We start from the raw sequence: 8,981 nt of genomic DNA, 5'->3' as shown, positions 1-8,981 counted from the left end.
CAGGAATGAACAAAGCAGGCAGGCTTATCTTGGGCTTGGGTTCACTGCTGAGGGAGCAGGAGATGTTGTTGAGAGAAGGTGCATGCAAGAAGCTCCTAAAGCTATGTTAGAAGTCTGCTTGCCTGTAGGGCTAAGATAAAATAGGGTACAAAGGCTTGCGTGGAAATTGCTGTTTTTTTTTTTTTTTTTTTTTTTTCCTTTTTCTTGCTCCTCCTGAAAGGGTGATGGGGACAAAGAAACATGTATGCCTAGAAGGTCTGGAACTAATGTGGGGAGAACACCTGGCATAGCAGGGGCTAAGATAAAGAGAGGCCATAGGAACTGAGAAAGAGAGAGAGAAAAATCGTGTAGTTAAGCACAGCTAGAAGTTAAGTTGGAATACATGGTAGAGACAGCTGTTTGAAAGTGTGACCTGATAAACAACTGTAATGTGGGGGTGATAAAATGGATATGAAATTTGTTTGTGATGATATTAGTGGTTGAAACAAACCTCGGGGAGCAAATGCTTAAGCTCTTAGTGTAATTTTGAAGAGAGAAATTAATAAACATTATGTTTGCAACAGAGAAACTAGGAGAGCCAGAACATTACAAGACTAGAGGTTCTTGATCACTCAGGGTAGTTTTGACAAAACCATCAGACAGCAAAATCAGTGGGTAATCCAGAAATAGATGGTACCATACAATGAAGAATAGTCAAATTCCAGTGGAATTTGTACTAGCAGCAGAGGTAGTAGTGACAAAACAAGTAAACAATGTAAGTGATAGAGAATACATTTTTCGATTTTAGTTTTCTCTTACAGAAAAAAAAAAAAAGAGGTTTTAATCTCTTTATTGGAACATGGAACTGACTTGTGGACCAAATGTTTTAAGGTTAAAAATGTGGGCTTGAAGTGATCTATTAATAGATGGTTAAACAGGTAACACAGAGCTCTTGCATGAATATAGACTGTAAAGAGATAAATTCATAGTGTTTTATATAATAAAGATATACCCCATAATATTTCTGAGTTCAACACACAACATAGATACTAACTGATCAAATAGAAGTACTGTATTGAGTTTACGTGGCAAGGTTTTAGTAGCAGGGGGCTGCAGGGGTGACCTCTGTGAGAAGAATCCAGAAGCTGCCCCATGTTAGATAAGGGCCAGTTTCAGCTGGCTCCAAAGGGACTGGCCACTAGCTGGAGCCAAGCCAATAAGCAATGTTGTTGGCACCTCTGTGAGAGCAGATTTAAGAAAGGGAAAAAAACCTGCTGCACAACAGCAGCTGGGAGAGAGAGGAGTAAGAAACAGGCTTGCAGACCCCAAGGTCAGTGCAAAAGGAGGGCAGGAGGTGCTCCAGGCACGCAGCAGCAGTTCCCCTGCAGCCTGTGGAGAGGCCCCTGGTGGAGCAGGCTGTCCCCCTGTAGCCCATGGGTCCCACACAGAGCAGATCTCCACGCTGCAGCCTGTGGAGGAGCCCCCGGTGGAGCAGGTGGATGTGGCCTGGAGGAGGCTGCGGCCCATGGAGAGCCCCCGCAGGAGCAGGCCCCGGGCCGGAGCTGCAGCCCGTGGAGAGGAGCCCACGCAGGAGCAGGGGTCTGGGGGGAGCTGCCGCCTGTTGGGGACCCGTGCTGGAGCAGTTTGCTCCTGGGGGATGGATCCCATGGTACGGAGCCATGTGGGAGCAGTTCTTGGAAAGCTGTGGCCTGTGGGCAGCCCCCGCAGGCTCAGTTTGGGAAGGATGGCATCCCGTGGGAGGGACCCCACGTGGAGCAGGGGCAGAGAGTGACTGTGAAGGAGCAGCAGAGACAAAGTGTTAGAGACTGCCTGCAGCCCCCGTTCCCGGTTCTCCAGTGCTGCTCTGGGGGAGGAGGTGGAAGAGGATGGATGGGTGGGTGGGTGGGTGTGAAGGTGTTTTTAGTTTGCTTTTAGTTTCTCACAGCTTTGTCTTGTTAGTAATAGACAACAAATGACATTAATCTCCCAATGCTGAGTCTGTTTTGCCCTTGATGGTTGTTGTTGAGTGATCTCCCTGTTGTTATCTCAGCTCTTGAGCCCTATTCATTGTATTTTCTCCCTTTTTTCCTATGAGGAGCGGGAGTGAGAGAGCAGTTGTGGAGCTCTGCTGCCCAGCTGAATAAAACCACCACAGGTACATAGGCTATAAACAGCTTTGTGTGCTTCAAGTTTAGAAGTCACTTCAGATAATTATAAAGTGTATACAATTTGTATTGTAAGAAAATAACATGGAAATAATTATATATCCAGGTGTATTCAGAATTAACCCTGTGACAGAAGAACTGAGAGTCAGCAATACTGTACTACCAGCAACCTTAGTTAGGAAAGGTTGGATTATGGTCTTTTTCCATAAACCATTCAAATATATCTCTGCAAAGCAGAGAAGGTTGACAGAGAATCGCCTCCACACCTAGTCCTTTTCAGTCCTAATTCCTATTCATTCGCACTCCTGGATGAATAATGTGATGGTAATCTCTCTTTTACAACTTTGCAAATAAACAAACAAAACCTCCAACCCCTATATTTCTAAAACAAAGCCTTACAAAGTAAAACAGAAAAGAATCCACAGTGGGAATATTAAGAGCAGTACTGGAAGAAAAAATCAAAACAAAGATAAAAATTTGTACGTTAGATACAACACTCTGAAGTATGAATTCCCCTGAATTTGGATTTGCAGTACATATATATTTCTTGTTCTCACGGAAGAATAGTGAATTATAAACCTTGCTGCTCCTTAGCCATTCCACTGTATGAGACGATGAGGTGTAAGTGGCTTTTATAACCTTCTGTAAGGTTTTTTAGTATGCTGTGATATTTTCCGGGCAGGAACTAGATACAATAAAGTGAGTTAAATGAAAAGAAAAAGCATTAACAGTGGATTTCATCTTAGTATTTAATTAGCTAGAGGCCATGTAAGAATAGACTAAATATCAGCACAGGGTTCTTGATTACAATCTTAGAACAGATGGGCATTTTTATCTTGAAAGGATGACCAGCTTATCTGTAGTTTTCCAGCTATCGTGACTGATCTATATCTTCTTTATCCAGCCTAATCAAGTACAGAAAGTTTATTAAGATAATAAGACTGAAAGTTATCACCAGTTCTGCTCTCTAATCTTGATGTAGTTTTGCTGTGTTCTGTGTTTCAAGAGGTCTGTCAGCCAACAAAGGCTAAAGTTTGAGGGGTATCATTTACAGGCCTACAATGATTTTTTTTGCTCAACAACAAGCAACTTAAAACCAAGGTTAAATTGATGGCAAGAGGTTATTGTCATGACAACTCCAGCAGGCTAAACAAAGAATATAAGAACAGGGTAACAGGTGGAATTCTTTGCCCAGAACAAGCAGGTTCCTGGGTCTCCTAGTGACTACTTTCTTGGCGTTGTTGACCGCAGTTCTGACTTACCTTCTACAAGCACAGGAGAGAAGATGGTTTAAATCAGAATAACCACAGTAGTGGAATCTATGCCAAATGTGGATGAAATGATATGCATAACCAGTGGATGTATGCATTGAAGAGCCAAATGTCAGGAATGTAAAATTTGTGTTAGCTTTTTTAATACATGTACCTTCTAAACATTTTCCATATAGTTGTTTTTATTATTTATAAGTTACTTAGATTTAAAATTAAAAAACCTTCCTAAAGAGACTTTAAATCTGGATTTATTTTGAAACCCAATTATGTCATAAGAGATGCCTTCCATTCTATAGGATGACTGCATTTTTTGCATTATCAAGGAAAACCAATTGATTTTCGGTAATTTTTTTATGAACACATCACTGTGTCCATGATCAGGTGACTGCATGACACTTGAAGTGGAAAAGCAGTTCACAGCTAATAAAGGTCCAGCAGTTAATAATCTGAAAAAGTTTTTTTTTGTTTTGAACCGTCTTTTTTTGTTTGCTTGTTTGTTTTCCTTTTTTTTTTTTTCTCAGAAGTAGAGGCATACCTACTATTGCTACTTGAGTACTGGATTCCCATCTTACTTTTGGATATCCTGGCAGTACGTTGCTTGGAAAGAAGTCGCACTGTCTGTGGAATCATCATTACCTGTGAGCAGCATAGAAAGGAGCACAGTCTATCAGTAGTTATGGCACTTCTTGCCTTGCCTCTACAAGTCAGAAATTCTCAAGGAGATGGTCTATGGGGCTTTTGACTGAAAGATCAATGTTTAAATAAAATCTGTGTGCTGATTACACATCTACACGTTCAATCAATGAGTCACTGAAATTCCATAACATGCTAAATATTGATGACCGGAAAACAAATGTGTGCAATTGCACTTCACTCTGTTTTTCTTGCTCTTCCTAATCTCAACAACCCTTAATAAATATGAGGTTATTATTGCCAGTTATGCTACATGTTACCAGCTATTGTGTTATGAAGTGCTACAGTTAGCTGTTATTGATCTTACCTGTCTTTTTAATTATTAAAGTGACCTGAGGCTTGGTTTGGTCAGCCATGCAGGTCATTCTTCCACCTTAATGATGTGAAATGCTATTGTCAGGGTGAGGGAGTCAGAGTACCCATAGTTTAATGCTCTTTTACATGCCAATTATCCTCCAGAGTACATAACAGCTGCAGTCAATTAAACATCAAAATCTGGAGGTCATCTGTCTGCTTCTTGACCTCTCTGTGACTGAAACTCAACAATAGATATCTTTGATAATCTTGCCTTTCCTATGAAAGAAATTATGTTCTAAACTGTATAGGTGATGCCCCAAAAAGCCAGGTCATATTTCAGCAGAGACATATTTGGGAACAGAGCAAAAAGCATGGTCAGATTGTTGGAGACTAATTTAAGAAAGACCTGAACAGAAATACATAATCTAGATCAAATAGTTTTGGATATGTGAAGGTTGTGCAAGCAGATGGGTCAGTTTTTCTAGAAGGAGACAGAGATGCTAAAACTCTGGTCTTGATCAGAATCTGACCAGTGATATCATAGTAGTGCCAATAATGGAATGAAGCAGAATGTGACAACCATTTAGTGTGTTGGTATCATGCTGCTGTATGTAAATCAGGCATCTTTCAGGAACCTTCCACCTTTTGTACCATGGAGAGTGCTGTAAGCAGTATGTAATATAACCCAAAGTTAAACCTTATAAATAGGTTTTCCAAGGGATTTATAAAAGAAGCTGAAACAATTGTTCATTGTCTTGTAATTTAACGTCCTAGTAATATTTGATTTTTTTAGTCCTTTAATTTTACTGATAAAATATTAAGGAGGGCTTTTCATTTTTCCTGGTTCTTACCTTCCTCTCTTAGGAAAAGGTTTCATCCTACAATTTGTTTTCATCCAATATATATTTTAAATACACATAGAAATATCTAGCCATTTGTTTTGTGACCATATATGTAACTTTCCCCTTATATTGATGTTTTACATATATATATATGTATTACTTTAAAATTGTTGTGATAGAAAGGGACAAAGTGTTTTCAGGAGAGGTTTTCATTTACAGCATAGCAGATTTGTTAACCTTTCAAACAGCATATAAAAATCCGAATCTTTATGAAGATGGTACAGTCTAGCAAACAGCAAAGCCTGAAGCATTACTCTAAGACAACCATCCTTTCACAGTTTCTGATGCTTGTAACAGCTAGTGTAGTTTCTAATTCCTGTAAAATATAAAGTTCTGTAGGCCCTTGAAACCATTTGGAAATTGAACCAAATGTTCAGCACAAAATTTTGCTATCTGCTTGAACATGGCTATTCATTGGATGTGTCCTGGCAGACAGCAAATTTCTGGATAGTTTATTCTACTGGCACTAGTCCTCAGAGTCCTAGCGACCAAGGATTTGCCTGTTTGAGAGATTTTGTCTCTTCAGCTAACAGAGCAATGGGCAACAAATCACTCTGGGTGTGATCCAAAGCTCAGTAAAGTCAATGGAGGCATTTGTGGAAGGGAGGTTAGGAGGACTATCTTTAGTAATGATTTCTCCAGAGCTCTCTCTTACAGTTGGTTTACCATTGATCTGTTTTTTTAACCTTTGTAGTAAGCTGAAAAGCCCACTTCACTACTTCCACTCTACTGAGAAATGCTGAGCTGAGAGCTGGAAGGATTTTTGGTTGTTTTCCTGACATTAGGCTGGTGAGTATTTACATATCATCAGATGGATATGTATTTATTTTTTTTTAATTTAAATTTCGGAAGGAGCACAGCATAAAGTAGTTGGTTATTAAAGGTTTTACAAATATAAGCTAATAACCTAAATTATACTTGTATATGGCTATAACAATCCTATTTTCTATCTTCCTTGAGATATTTCTTTCTTTATACTTTCTACTGCAAGAATAACTACTTGAAGCAAATGTGCTATGTAATATTGCACTAGGGCGCTATGGATTTTTAAAAAGTACCTCTTTTGCGATATGTTAAAAAAATCTTGGCTGATTACAACTTGTTAGCTTTGCTGCTGCTCCAGTTCCGTTTACAAAAAAAAAAATATGGCTTTATATTCCCTCCCACTGATTTTCAACTAAAACAGAACTTAGTTGCCTGCTGATCCTGCTGGCTTTTTTAAATGAAAAACTTATTCTTCTTAAACTACTGGAAAATTATGTTTAAAAATCAGCATAATTTCATTGCCTTTTATTTCTGTCTGTCATGAAACTGCTAGGCTGCTTTCTGGAGCAACTCAGTATAATTTAATGCACAAATTTAGTTATAGTTATGAATATACTGACTGAAAAATATTTTAATGATCCAGCGATATTAGTCACTCTATAGTAAAATTATCTGTGTGCATACATTGGAAAAAAAATAAATCAGTGTCTATAGATGCCTCTATCTCCATAACAGATAAATGCATAGGATTGAGACTTGGCAGGTTCGCTAAGGAGTGACTTTTCCTAGCCAGTGTAATGGATGTGGTTCAACCATTTAAATTGCAGAGAACACAGAAATTATTTCAGCGTGATGACATTGCATGACTTTTGTTTTTAAGAATGGTAAGAACCATTCTTACAGTCAGGAGAACATAGAATAAAAAACTTTACTTGGAGACTGGCAGAGAATGACAATATTTCTACTTATTGAACAACATGGTGGGATTGCATAATTTCCCATTTCTCTTCAATAAGGATGAAGTACATAGGAAGAACCAACAACGCTGACGAGTTCAAGTCTTGCAGGGGTCAAAACTCATGCTTTTCTGAATGTTTATGAAGGTTGTGTGTGTTTTATAAAATTAGCCTTTTTGGTGAATTTCCAACCATTCTATTTTGATTTATTCCTTTTGGACTGACTATGCACCTGTCCTTTTCAGTTTTAATACATGTACCAAATAATTGGCCATAAAATGGGACACAAGGGTATGAGAGGCATTTCTTATACTGCCTGGTAGACCTCAACATACCCTTTAGTAAGTAGTTCAGTGTGCAAGACAGGGCTTGGGCTGCAAGACCAGAAGAACCATTAAGATCTTACAAAAGATAGAATATTTCACCGAAATATTCATCAAAACCTGCTTTTTTATTTATTTATTTATTTATTTTGACAGAGTAGGAGGCAGGGGAAATACTGACTACACTAATGGAAGAATTTCATGTGATGGAAAATCAGCTCCATCTCCCATTTTCCAATGGTTAGTTACATTCACTGTTCAAACCATGTGCCTAACTGTGGCTGAAAAGATCGTACATACTTGGGGAACACAGCCTGTATAGTTTAAATTCAGCCAACTGACCGTCAGCTGATCCTTAATGGAAAGATCAAAGAAAATTAGTATTCTGCATTACAGATTACCAATTCTATGAGAAACCTCTTTTGGCCCCTCTACTTTCCCTTCCCGTCTGTACTATTATTATACGGAAGGTATCACACAGTTCTAGTTTGGCACTGTTTAGTCAGTGTCTGAATAAAAATTAGTTGGGGAAGAAAATTGTGTATATCTTTTTTTCTCTTCAAATGGTACAATTTTCTCACTAAATTCTGGCCTAGGCTGTGTGACCAATATTGCAGGAGGTTTTAAGATTTATTAAAAGCAAGAGAAAAGTGCTTGTATCCTATTAGCTTTTTACTATAATGGGATTCAACTTAACCTGTGTCTCTAGAAACATTTTGTTTGCTGCTGGCTCACTCAGAACCTGAACACAGTTGCTATCACAGTGACTGTCATATTAATAAGTCTTCAAACTGCTTGGATTAAAGTGACTGCTGTAATAAATCAGAGTAGTGACCCAGTAATTCTAGTGTCCTGTCGTTACATCACTTAGAACCAGACGCTCCAGAAAAAGGAATGAAAAGTACTCTTACTTAAACTCCATCTGTTAGCTTATTTGCACAGTCACTTTTGTTCTAGTAACATGAAATTCATACTTAGAGTGGTGGGAAGTCTCTTCCACCAGCCTAGACTTGAGCTGTCTTCAGAGTAGCCTCTGAACATTTCAAGGAAATAGACACAGACTTGTAAAGTTCACTCTGTTGCTTCCTGCACTCTTCAGAGACTTTCTCACTCATTACTGCAAGTGGGCGAGTGCCTTTTTCAAGCCCTGTAAAAATGGAAAATCTAGCAGATGGTAGATACGGCCTATATGCCTGAAGTCCTTTCATATCCCTCTGTCATGTTTCCAAAACTACTTTCCAATGTGCTTTCCTGTGGAAGTCATTGGAATATTCCTGTTGGGTGGGATTATTACATTTCCTTTTCTATCTTTTTCCCCCTCCTCTCCCTCCCTCCTCTCCCTCCCGCCTTGTTTTTTCCCAACTGTAATTCAGAAAAAATTAGAGGCTTTTGTCATCATGTAAACACATTTATGGTAGATTTTGTCATCATGTAAACACATTTATGGTAGATTTTGAGGGAAGAATAATTGGTCAGGCTGACTTATACCTCCTGCAGTATACTTCAGGGAACTATAAATCACTTTCAGTTGGATCTGGGTTTATATCAAACCTGCTGCTTCCATTGCTTCCCACAGGCTACCACTACGTAGTTTAGCTTGTTTTTCCTACTCTTGTTATGTGTTTTGAAA

The 8,981-nt window shown here is 38.8% G+C and overlaps 1 long non-coding RNA gene across 2 annotated transcripts; it reads left to right on the top strand.

Moving 5' to 3' along the window:
- Positions 1-886: 886 nt before the first annotated feature.
- On the top strand, positions 887-8,683 carry LOC310900275. 2 transcript variants are annotated; one of them, XR_014584963.1, is made up of 5 exons: positions 887-1,309; positions 2,075-2,134; positions 3,940-4,053; positions 6,002-6,096; positions 7,089-8,683. It is a non-coding gene; the product is annotated as an uncharacterized lncRNA (long non-coding RNA). The 2 variants fall into 2 exon arrangements; XR_014584964.1 differs by lacking the exons at positions 6,002-6,096; positions 7,089-8,683 and having other exon boundaries at positions 3,940-4,409.
- Positions 8,684-8,981: the final 298 nt, after the last annotated feature.

The sequence above is a fragment of the Anser anser genome (genome assembly GCF_964211835.1).
Source record: "Anser anser genome assembly, chromosome: 5".
Classification (NCBI taxonomy): domain Eukaryota; kingdom Metazoa; phylum Chordata; class Aves; order Anseriformes; family Anatidae; genus Anser; species Anser anser.
The sequence above is the reverse complement of the archived record's forward strand: the minus strand, read 5'-3'. Positions and strand labels throughout refer to the sequence as shown.